The sequence below is a fragment of the Rhinopithecus roxellana genome, chromosome 1 (assembly GCF_007565055.1).
Source record: "Rhinopithecus roxellana isolate Shanxi Qingling chromosome 1, ASM756505v1, whole genome shotgun sequence".
NCBI lineage: Eukaryota > Metazoa > Chordata > Mammalia > Primates > Cercopithecidae > Rhinopithecus > Rhinopithecus roxellana.
Window position 1 is genome coordinate 187995881 of NC_044549.1, and position 12849 is coordinate 188008729.

Consider the following 12849-nt stretch of genomic DNA (forward strand, 5'->3'; position numbering starts at 1 on the left):
ACAGTCACTTTATTTCACCTGGCCCACCCGACATGGGCTCCAGAAGGGCAGGGCCCCTGACTGATTTCTCTCTGAATCCTCAAAGCCAGGGTAAAGTGGGTGCCAGTTAAATGTTTCAAGAATGAACAACTAAACCAGTCATCATTTTAGAGAACAGGCTGTTTGAGAGATTCTACTCAGAACTACTTATTTGATAGAGGAAGAAACAGGACTCAAGGAGAGGGGAAGTGACTTTGCTGAGAGGCAGGCACACTGTGTTTAGTCCAGAACAACATCCAGCCTTGGATGTTTAGTGCTGAGTAACATCCAGCACCCATCATGCGGTGCTAAGTCATTTACATTCACCATTTCCATCCTCAATGGGTAGAACAGTCCCATTTTACAGAGGAGGAAGTTAAGGTGAAGGAACTTGCTTTCTCCCCAGCTCTCTGCAGGCCAGCCCCACCGACCCTCCTTTCCTCAAGCCACATTCTCTCCCAACAAAATGAGTGTGCTCTCTTGTTCCCCGCCTGCGAATTCTCTAAAGTTTTAGTTCCAGCAGCCTTTGTAGCTGGCGGCCCTGATAAAAGCTCTCCAGCACCCTAGACGTTCAGTCTTCATAGCTCTGACTACAGTTTTAACGTTCACACTTGTTTGCATAGATATCCATTTGCTGTCAGTCTCCCCCCACTGGACTGTGAGTTGCACCGGGACGGCACCACGTTTGTTGGCCTGCCACTGTAACCCCAGCACTTAGCTCAGCAGCGGGCACTGAGTGGCACACGTTAAGTATTTGTTAGACACCATGCTTATATTTTTAACCTTTGAGTGCACGAGTGCTAAAGGTGGGATCCGAACCCACGTCTCCGGGGCTCTGGTCATAGCCAAATGGGTGCTGGGGGGTTAGGTTGATACGCTGCAGTGAGAACCAACGGTGCGCAGAGGCAGCGCGGAGCTGTGCCCCGGTTCGCGCGACCTCGGATGGCTCTGCACTCCGCCGCCACCTGTCGCCCCAGCAGGGACTCCCAGGACTCCGTCGGGGGCCGGGAGTCAAGAGGGTCCTGACGTTCAGCCGCGATCCAGGTCCTAGCGGGCTGACGAGGGGCCCGGGCAGCGCTTACCTGCTATTCGCAGGGCTCAGCAACGGCGCTCGGAGAGTCTCGGGGGACTGCGGGACACTGCGGGGGACTAGGGGACCTGCTGGGCCTAGCTGGGGCTGTCAGTCAGCGCGCGGCCCGGCGCCCGAGGTCCGGGAGGGAACAACGTTTGGTCTCCGTACTCAAGCCTGCCTCCGGCCCGGGTAGCCTCGGGTCTAGACCGCCTAGTACCCGAGCTGGAGGCGGAGCCTAAGGCCAACGTGACCTTGCTCTCTCTTGGCGCCACAGGGCGGAAGGTGTCTGAGGCAAACAGATCTGCGCCCCGCCCCCTCGCTGGGGCCGGCCCTAAGGAGAACCGGCCCTGGCCCCGCCCCGGGTCCCTAAGTCCCACCCTCTTCCCGCCCCCGTCACCGCCCGTTGGCTCCCCACCGCCAAGGCCGTTTTGTGTTGCGTGCGTGTTTGCTATTTATTTTCCTGTTTTGTATTGTTTGTTTTGTATTTTTATTTAATTTTGTTTTTAAAAAAATACACGAAAGTAACGCCCACTTGCTTATTACGAAATAAAATTATCTAGACTTGCTTATAATGAAAGCAACAGGGCACCTCTCCCTCCCATCACAGCTCTTTTTAACAATTCCTCTGTTAATTTCTTCTGGTGGTCACCCGCTTGTCGCAAAAAATAAATAAACAAATAAATAAAATAAAAGAAGCTTACATGGCGATTTCTTGATTTATCCATTGACTTTCTGCCATGTTATATGAGGATTTACTCTCTTACTGCGCGGCCCGTTTCCTTCTGACAAATTTACACCTCTATTCTCAATCCCTGCCCTGGTAAACGCCAGACCTCAAATCAGGGAAGGATTTCTGGGGCCTGAAGCATACACAGTTGTGTGGGGATAGGGGAAGAGAGGGCTGCTTAAGAAAGAGAAGACAGAATTAGGGCTTGACAGTGAACATTTATTTAGAATGAGAAAATAAATCATAACAGAATCTTGGGGCCTTGGAGATTGGGGTCCCTATCGCCTGAAACCTTCTGAGGAAATTTACGTCCCAAATTTGCTTCCCTAATGCAGTCTGGCTTCCTCTGCCCACCCAGAACTCTCCATAAGCCCCCAGGGCTCATGGGAGCCTTACAGGGAGAGGGCTTGAAGGACAAGATTCACTAGATTCTGCCAATATGGTTTTCTAATGGAGTGAATTGGAGTGTGCGAAAAAGAGAGCCATCAAGGATGATGTCAAGGTTTTTTGATTGCTGTACACTTAATTTCCAGCGTTTCCTAGACACAGGGACACGTCCTCATCTTAGTATGGAGAGTGTTTTATAAGCCTGTCCCCATCACCAGAGCCTCACAGTGCACCCATGAAGTTGGCTGGACGGGTGCACTGTCCACACTTTTAGGAGGCCCGTAAACTTGTCCCTTGTGTATTAGCACAGGGGGCATGCAACTTGCACCCAATAAGTACCCAGGTAAAGAGTACTTCCCCACTCAGTCTGAAGACACAATGTCCATGCCCTCTCGGATCCCTTTTCTCTTACCTGTGGTGTAAAATGTGGCTCCAGAAGGTGATCTTGGACAAGTCTCTTTACCTTCCCAAGCCTCAGTTTCCTTTCCTGTAATGGGAGGTAACAATCCCTACCACACTGAGTTTTGGGGAGGATTAAGTGGCTTAACATCTTTGGATATTCTCTAATTGACAAGTCGGCTTGTTTCCCAGCAGGGTGGGAGGCTCCTGAGAAAGCTTAGGGATTTCTAAGAATCTTGTGTAGCATGTAGTACCACAGGTTGATTAGAGGCCTTCGAGTAAAATCATGGGCTGAAGAGTCATTCTGAGTCAGGGCCCTAGGCCAGGAAGGGAGAAGCTGCACACAGAGAGCAGAGAAGAGGCTGGGCAATGACTTCCTCATGCAAGGGAAGCTTTCTTTGCCTGAGGTAGTGAAGACTAAAGCTTGGTCTAGGAGGAAGCCAGGTTTCCTAGGCAAGAAAAAAGGAATGAATTAATGGCATTCGCAGCAACTGGATGAGACTGGAGAGTATTATTCTAAGTGAAGTAACTCAGGAATGGAAAACCAAACATCGTATATTTTCATAAGTGGGAGCTATCCTATGAGGATGCAAAGACATAAGAACGACACAGTGGACTTTGGGGACTCAGAGGGAAGAATGGGAAGGGGGTGAGGGATGAAAGACTACAAATTGGGTGCAGTGTATACTGCTCGGGTGATGGGTGCACCAAAATCTTACAAATCACCACTAAGGTACTTACTCATGTAACCAAATACCACCTGTTCCCCAATAACCTATGGAAATACAAATATGTTTTTAAAAAAGTGGCGTCCCCTTGTGCTGAAAGGTAAAACCTCATATAATAGCCAAGCTTTACCTAACCTAAGTGGGGAAAATGCAGTGGCTAAGAAATCCATTTTGGAGAGGCAACTACCTTCTAATTTTTTAGAAGGAGGAATACGTAAATGCAAGTCATGTACTTGCTTAAGCTCACAAAAAGACTACTTGATTATGGGCATAATGGTAATAATATTTTCAGATCTCTCCTTTATTGGTAAGTTTCATTTTTCCTGGATCTTATCTGCCATTGTGGCTCAAGGGAGGTGGCCACCTAATGCCACCTCAGGAAGGAGGAAGATTTTACGTAGAGGATGGCTCAGCTTGAGTCCCTCAGAACCAGATCCTGAGGTAAGAATTAATGCAAGTAGTTATTTGAGAGGCACATGGAACACCAGCAGAGTAGTGAAGAAGCAATACAGGGAAGAAAAAGGGAGCTCAATAAAATATTAAGCCAGCTACTATAATAGATGATTAGGGCTTAATCCTAGGGGAAAACCCTAGAGAAGAGTGTGAAGAGTATGCCTTGGAATCATCCCACCCAAGGCTGCAGGAGACAGGTCTCTACAGGGAAAAAAGCTGGAACTGACCACTTAGCTCCTATTTTTGAACATTTTAAACATTATTTCTAGGCATAAAATGTCATTACTAAACTGAGATCTGGCTATAATACAACACTCTTCTGCAGTTTCCTTCTATCACCTAACGGTGTGCTGATCTTGAAGTTTCAGGAGGAACTCTTTGGGCAGTAAGCAGTGTGCAGATGGCTGAGTCACAATCCTGGGTTGGACCTGAGGACATTCTGGAAAGCTTGCTTGTGGATGGATTGTGATGAGGCCGTAGACTGGGGCAGCCTCTGCTTTTGGATGAACCCATTCTAACCTTGACTTCCGACCTGTCACTGAGGAAAAGCAAGCTATGGGTGGGTAAAAGTAAAATGTAAAAGGAAGACTGGTGGACTTTTCAAATGACCAAAGAGGGCCAACTTTTCAGTCACTGCCACAACTTCAGCAGATGGGCGTTTTCTTTTCTTTTCTGAGATGAAATTTCACTTTTGTCACCCACGCTGGAGTGCAGTGGCGTGAACTTGGCTCACTGCAACCTCCGCCTCCCGGGTTCAAGTGATTTTCCCGCCTCAACTTTCCAAGTAGCCGGGATTATAAGCGCTCGCCACCACGGCCAGCTAATTTTTGTATTTTTAGTAGAGACAAGGTTTCACCATGTTGACCAGGCTGGTCCTGACCTCAGGTGATCCACCCGCCTCAGCCTCCCAAAGTGCTGGGATTATAGGCATGAGCCACTGTGCCGGGCCAGGTGTTTTCTTACAAACAGTGAACAGATAATGCTCATGCCAGATCTTCCTTATATAGGCATCAAAGCAGGTCCTCACTAGAAAACCTCCACTTTGTCAATTTGGCTTCATGGCTATACTTACTATTGAGCTAAAATCATGCTTTTAAAACGTGAATCAGTTTATAACACTCCTCTGCTCAAAAGTTTCCGGTGGCTTCCACCACAATTAGGGTAAAATCTCAAGTCCTCCCCCTAGTGTGCAAGGCCCTCCAGGATCTGCCCTGACAAGTGCTCCAGCTGTCAGCCATTCTCATCTCTAGTTTCCTTGACTCTGTTGCTGTTCCTTGTATACAGGGCCTATTTGCAACCAGCAGCCATTTGTTGTTGTCCTCATTGACCTAAATGACACACTGCCCACTCTTAGGGTAACTTTCCCAATTCATTAGCTTTCTAATAGACTGCTCCACTTAACAAACAAAAACACTCCCATACAACCCCTTTTGTAGTACTTATTACCTATCATTGGAGGATATTTTACTCATTATCTGTCTCCCTCGCCAAAATGTAGCGCCCAAGAGGGGCTGAATCTTTGTACATTTTGTTCTCTGATAGTCCTCACACCTACAACAGTGCCTAGCACCTGATGTTCAATAAATATCTGTTGAATGAATGAATGCATTGAATTGAGCAAATGAAAAATATATTCAGCACACATACAGATAAAAATATTCTAGAATGCAGACTTTCAACTAATCTAGGTTAGGTTCCTCTCAAACTGAAAAAAATTGTTGGAACACAGAGAGAGAAATAAAATGAAATGTCTGAGCCATATTACATAATCTGATTTATAATTACAGGTTGAGTATTAGACTGAGAACTTTCGCTTTTTTATATTTGACCCAATGTCTACCTTAAACATTTAAGCAAAGGTTAGCTTGAAAGGCTATATACTCATTTAAAAGCAGTAAAAAGAAACAAGGTTCTCCTAGTCACTTGAATAATTCAGAATGGTATTCTGTGGCTTCTGTTGGCATTTGAGACCCCAAGGTGGTAACTGGTTACCTGAAAATAAAGGCCTTGATCAAATATTTAACATCTCACTTATTTTCATTTTCTGCATATTTTGTTTTCCTGACTCTCACTTTTTTTTTTTTACCCATTCTGCAGTCACACAATTCACACACTGAAGTTAATAGAAATGTTTCATGGATTATTAAATGCAGCTAAGTAATGAGTTTTTGCTAGAAAATAAGGCCAAACTGGGGCCACTTTGCTATTCTAACAAAGTAATTTTTCCTTGAGGGTACAGACTATGAATTTACAGAGGCCTCTACCCTTTATTCTGAAGTTTTGTAAGGCAAATACATTGCTGCAGGAGAGGCTTTAAAGTGGAAAACAGATTCCCCATGAAAACATGTTTTATGGTGGCACAATTAAGAAGTCTTATAATCAAGAACAGTTGAAAGCACAGAATTATAAGTGGACCCTTATAATTATGGCAAGAAAGACACTAAATAGTGCCTGTTTGCTAATGAAAACATTGCACTCTGGTGCCAAAAGCCGTGGAGTGGGTTTTGGTTGGTGCTTACCTGGGTTAATTGTCCAAGGAGTGCTATAGTAGCAGCATCCCAGTGCTGTCAGCTGCTGTTCCTAATGGAGCTTTTATATTTTACCCCTACTGCTAAAACCCTAATCCAGGCTTTGATGTCCATTTAGGCCTACTTGGTACAAAGAGGGCCTTCTGGAGGTGGTCAAAGTCGTAATGGAAAACACTTTAGGAATAACCTATCCTTTTGTGATCAGGAGAGAGTACCCAGAGACCTTAGGTGATTTTCTTTTTTTTTTCTTTCTTTTTTATTTTTGAGACGGAGTCTCGCTCTGTCGCCCAGGCTGGAGTGCAGTGGCCGGTTCTCAGCTCACTGCAAGCTCTGCCTGCCGGGTTTACGCCATTCTCCTGCCTCAGCCTCCCGAGTAGCTGGGACTACATTAGCTGGGACTACATTAGCTGGGACTACAGGCGCCCGCCACCTCGCCCGGCTAGTTTTTTGTATTTTTTAGTAGAGACGGGGTTTCACCGTGTTAGCCAGGATGGTCTTGATCTCCTGACCTTGTGATCCGCCCGTCTCGGCCTCCCAAAGTGCTGGGATTACAGGCTTGAGCCACCGCGCCCGGCTAGGTGATTTTCTTAAGATCACACCTGACCAGTGGTGGGTTTGGAGTATCAGAACTTTTTTGTTAGAAGCAATTGAAACAGTCTCTGTGACCCAGTAGAAGGGAGTTTATTGGCAGGATTGGGCCTTCAGAACTTACAGAAAGTTTGGAGATCCAGGCTTAGAATGGATAGGGAGACAGCAACTCTGAAAAACTAGAAAGTGAAAACCCTGGGAATAATCTCTTAGTAGAAATGGTCTGGTCAGGAAGCTGCTGCAGAGATAGATGATTAAACTCCAGACACTTCCTATGCCCTTGTTTCTCTCACACACTAGTCAAAGTCTTGGGAGAGGCCCTCAGATTGGCCAAGATTAGTATACACTCTCCTGCTTGTCCTGGGAAAGGTGTTGGCAAACTCCTCCAACTGCAGATGTTGAAAGGAAAGCATCTGAATTTCCTCTCTTACTAAGACTCTCATAGTGGAGAGGGCAATTTCCCAAATGGAAACCCAAAGGATGCTATTAGGAGGAAGGCAGGGATGCAGAGAAGCCAGAGTACAATGAAGCCCCAATTCAGTTTAGAGTGGTAGACTTCTGTGCAGCTAGAGATGGCCATGAGAAGCAAACAGGAGTCTATCTGGGATTAGTAGGAAGATTTTGCTTTGCAAGTACAGGAGCTTTCTGTCCCTCTCCTCCTATTTCCTTTTGGCTTAGAATGTGGATATAAGCCCAGAGGTCAAGGAGCCATTATGAGTCTCAGAAATGAACTGCAAGCGTGAACTCCAAAGCCACCTACTAAGGATGACTGAGTGAGTGAATAGGAGTCTGTAACATTAAATACATGTCAAATATATGTTAAATACATGTTAAATACATACATCTGATATGTTAAATATATGTTAAATCATGGAGCTGCTGTACCAGCTCTGAACTGCCTACTTCCAGGCTTCTTATTTTATAAGAAAATTTAAAAACTGACCAAGCCACTGTAGTTATCAGTAACATTCAGCCTAGCACAATCTGATAATACAAATTAGTCCTAGGATTCTGGTTTCTCAGTCTCATGCAGCACCATTCCTATTCTGCTTACAAACACATGGTTCCTGCCTTTAAGGAGTTTATGGTTGAATTGAGGTTATATTAGTCAGGGTTCTTCAGGGAAACAGAATCAATAGGATGGATGGATAGATAGATAGATAGATAGATAGATAGATAGATAGATAGACGAAGACATTTATTAAGGGAATTGGCTCACATAATTATGGAAGCTAAGAAATCCCACATCTGCCATCTGCAAGCTGGAGAGCCAGGAAAGCCCATGGTGTAATTCAGTCTGAGTCCAAAGACCTGAAAACCAGGGCAGCTGATGGTATAACTTCAGGTTTGCAGCTGAAGGCCTGAAAACTGGGGCAGGCAGGAGAGATGCTAGTGTAAGTTTCTAAAGGTCCAAGAATCAGAAACTTTGATGTCTGAGGGCAGGAGAAGATGGATGTCCCAGCTCAAGAAGAGAGATAATTTGCCCTTCCTCTGGATTTTTGGTCTGTTCCAGCTCTCAATAGATGAGAGGATACTCATCCACATTCTTGAGGGTGACTTCTTTACTCGGTCTACTGATTCAAATGATAGTCTTTTCCAGAAACACCCTCATATATGCACCCAGAAATAATGTTTTACCAGCTATCTGGGCATCCCTTATCCCAGTCAAGTTGACACATAAAATTAATTGTCATAGAGATTAAAATCATATTCAAGCAACAAGAGAGCAAGAAAGTGTGAGGTATAATATATTCTGAACTGCAAGGAGCACACTACATCAAAGACAGAGTGCAAAGGAGGTCCTTGCCTAGGCCCTAATCCTTTCCTCTGGCCCCTGTGATTTGTCTGTTATTGCCATTCTCTTTTGTATCTTTACCTTCTCCTCTTCTCTGCTCTCTTCTCTTAGCTTATACAGAAGGATACATCTCCCCTATCCTTAAAGACTCTTCCCTTTATCTAATGACGTCTCTAATAACAAATCTCTCACCTTCTCTTCTTATTCAGATTTCTCAAAGGAATGGTCTGCCCACACCTTCCCTCATCATTTAATCTTCAACCCAGAGCATCTAGTTTCTGTTTCTACCTCCACACTGAAACCACTTTTTCTGATTGCTAATTCCAATGGGTAAATATTTGTCATCATTTTACTGGACCTATTGGTTGCATTGGATGATATTGGCTATTGCCTTCATAGAAACCTCTCCTCCCTTATCTCTATGACCTCACATTCTCCTGGTTCTCTTCTTACCTCTTGGAGTGTGCATACTTTCTTGTCAGGACTGTCAATAAAAACATCAGACCCTACCAAGCTAATGGGAGAACACTGTCTCTCTCCTTAGAAATTGAGTCATGAACAAATAAACTATCACACTAAAAATGGTGGTATTCATCCATTTTCACAGTGGTGCCCTGGTAGAATTGTTGAAAAAGAGCTCCTGCCATACAGAGTCCCAGAGCTTCCAGGCTTCTCTCTGCTCCCCTGCCTGGTTCTTCAGCTCCCCAGTGGCCTTCCTGCAAATCTTCTTTTCTTTTACACTAGCCAGAGTCAGTTTCTGTTGCTGTGTCCAAAGAAGTCTTCGTGATACCTTGACGCATGCTCAGCTTTCTAAATACACATGTACTGAGCGGGCTGTGAGCCCTGGTTTGTAACTGTGTCCCCTGGGAGCTTGCCCATCAAAGCTCACATCAAATATCACCTGCTCCTCCTTGCAGCCTTCCCTACTCCATGTTCCTGTGGCAAAACCATGTTGATCTTTACTGCCTCAGCAAGGCCCTGATCTGCAATGATCCTCTAGGGTCTTACTGGCCCTTTCATATTTGTCTCTAATGCTCACAGCCGGAATAGCGTGGTCACATTCAGTCTGCCCAGCTGGTCTAGTAGGGCCACGGGGCCATATCCTGATCTTTCCTACCTACCTAGTGTCTCCTAACTGGTGCTGTCCTGCCTCAGATGATAACTTTACAAAGAGATGACAGGACTTCTTAGGCAAAGTTAGATCCCATAACTTTGATCTGTCTTTTGACAAGGAGCTGGCAAGGAACATTACCCACTCTCAAACTTCAGAGCCCCTGGCATGAGAGGAGCCCATTCCTTCTTTCCTCCTTCCCACTTCTACCGTGTTCTGTGCCTGTTTGATTCTTCAGGAAGGAGCAGCTGAGATGGAATTAAAGATGCAAAGAGTTTACAAGAACTAACACCTGTAAAAGAAAAGGCCAGAAGCAGGATTGGACAGAAGAGATGTCAGACTCTGATGCAGAAGCATGAGAGGAGTCCTGCATTGAGCAGAAATGGCCTGGCTTCTGTGCCTTCACTTCACTTAGTCACTAGCTGGCCAAAGAACAGAATAGCCTTGGCTTGAAAACTTGAGGCAGCCCCTGGGGAAGCTAACAGCTGGAGACTGTCAGAAAACTGCACTCCTCCCACCCGGGAAGCAAGTCCTTTCTGAAGGCAGATTTGAGCAGTAAATCTCCCTGTCAGCCACACCTTCTACCAACCAGTAGTTGTTGACAGGAGCCCATGGGGTGGCCTAGGTCCCCTGCACATGTCTCACAGCTCTGTGCCAAACTTTCTAACAAAGTGGGGCAGGTTAGCGTGATATCTGTAGTGAGGAACAGGTTTTGTCCATATTCCAGAACCTAAAATAATAGCCAGACATGAAGACTTCACCGCTGAGTTCTTGTACCTAGTAACAAAGACTGAGCTGCGAACCCTGGCTCTGTCTCCTTCCTCTGCCCACCGGGCCCTGCCCTGTGCACTTGCCTGCACTGTGTGTGCTACGATGTCTGGACCAGTGCTCTGCTTAGGGTACTCACTGGCTGGATGAGTGAGGGAATGGGTGAATTATAGAATGAGTGAAGGAAAGAATGAAATAATGCAAGAATCATGAGAAAAGAACAAATTGAATAAAGACACTTCAGCAACAGAGCTACCAGTTGAGTCATTTAGGGACTGGATGATCGTGTCCACCCCCCCAGGGATTCCTTGAAAAGTCACTTGACAGCTTCATTCAGTGACAAAAGCACTGCTTTCTTTTCTGCCTGTTCCTTAGCGATGACAGTTACTCTGTTAGTCTCAGCCTGAAGTTTTTTGGTTAAGTTGCCATTCTTCTCTTGAAGGCAGCTTTGCTAATGGCATGGAAAACCCAGATTGTCTGCGAAGGCTGTGTGTCAATCTGGATCTCAGACCAAAAGGTGGTAATTGGCTGCGTTCCCCCCAAGCATTCCTTCTGTCAGTCTTTATTGCTTCATGCTTTGCCCAGATGGCACCTGAGCCTCAAGCCTCCAGTTGTGGCTGCGGTTGGTTAGAACTCAGTGGCCCTTGAGAGGAGGAGAGCAGGCTGAATGCTTCCTTCCATGTGGTCCTGTAATGGCTTCGATCCGTGCATTAATTGGCCTGCCTTTCCTTGGGCAGCTCCAGAGCCCATGACTGGGACTGATTCTGACAGCCTGCCCCATCAGAGAGCATGCTGCTGAAATACACCCTGGGGGGGGGGGGGGAGATAACTTTCCCAAGATCATTTTCAGAAAGGACAAGAGAAATTTCACATGAATCCTTGGTCAACACTTTCCTATTTTTTTTTTCTTCTAAGAAGAGGAAGTATGAAGTGTATTAGTAACCGCTTATACATTTGAATTTTTACATATATTGAGTCAGCCACCTTAGGTTAAGTTACACTGTGGTAACAAGCAACCTCCACATCTCAATGGCTTAGAAAAATGAAGGTCTATATCTTGCCCAGGCCACATTTCTATCATGCGCCAGCTGTGACTTTGCTCACTCCGTGTGATGTTCTTGGAGACATTGCCTTATGGCAGAGGGAAGAAAGGGATGTGGAAAACTGTAGCTTGCTCCTATCACTTTTGTGCAGAAGTGACGTGTCATTTTCCTCTACGTTTTATAAGCAAGTCATACGCCACTTTTAGGTTCAATAGGCTAAGCATGTATAGTCCCCCTGCCAACACAGGTCACAGGGCCAAGTCTGATGTCAATGGGGTGAGAAAGTAGTATCCCCTTCCAGGGAAAGCTAATGTTTTGAATCATAATGTACCGAAGCACTTACATTTACAATGAGGAGTCAGGCGAGGAAATTCAGATGATCTAGTGAGCTTTCAGATATGTGCACGGCTCTGCACCTGCAGATGAAGTAGAGGACGGGCATCTCCACAAGCAGCATTATTTAATGGCTCAGGTCTAAGGTCTAGTTTGATTTCCACCCCTGCTTGTGTAACCTTGATTAAATTGCCTAATCTTTCTGAACCTCTAAATGGGCATATTAATATCTCCCTATTAGGGCTATTGTGAAGATTAAGTCAGAGATCTAGCAGGAGCATAATACATTGGAGATTTTATTATGATAAAGCAGTTCATGCTTGCTGTGGACAATTTGGAAAATTCAGAAAAATAGGAAGAAATAAATAACACTAAACAATTTCTTGCCACCCAAAGACAACCAGTGCTAAAACTTTGGCATATTTCCTTCAAAAGATAAAAGCATGCTATTTTTAAAGCTGCAGCTGTTTCTGCATTTGGGCAGAAGGACAAGGAAAACATTTGTTTAGGAAGACACCTTAATGGGCTTATTAGCTCTCCTCCCTTGCTCTCCTTGGCTAGTCTGGGAAACTTTGAAACAAAAGTTTTCTAAATTGTCTGTATCAAATCACACAGAAGTTTTTTAGTGCTTTGTTGACAGCAGAGAAGAAGGAAGTTTCCATTGTTGGGATCCTAGAAATTGGAAAAGAAAAGATGTGAACATGGTGGGAAGCCTAAGAGATTGTCTAAAATAGAGTTACACATACAGAGAAAGTGAGGGATATAGAGAGAGGGGGGCTGGCAGAGATAAAGACAGAGAGGGATGGAGAGGAAGGGACACAGAGAGGACACTCCAATGGCAGAGAGAACCAGGAATGTGCGTATGTGCTCATGTGCATGCATGCACACACACACAGACA

The 12849-nt window shown here is 45.2% G+C and overlaps 1 protein-coding gene across 4 annotated transcripts in view; it reads right to left on the reverse strand.

Moving 5' to 3' along the window:
* The window catches only part of NMNAT3 (nicotinamide nucleotide adenylyltransferase 3), a 113643-nt gene extending 112187 nt beyond the window's left edge, over window positions 1-1456 (reverse strand). The window contains exon 1 of one of the 4 annotated variants that reach the window (XM_030934678.1): window positions 1101-1340. The gene's annotated coding sequence lies outside the window, so the exon portion shown is untranslated. Of the gene's footprint in view, window positions 1-1100 lie in introns of all 4 variants that reach the window. The other 3 variants (XM_030934674.1, XM_010356586.2, XM_010356585.2) reach the window with 3 other exon arrangements.
* Window positions 1457-12849: the final 11393 nt, after the last annotated feature.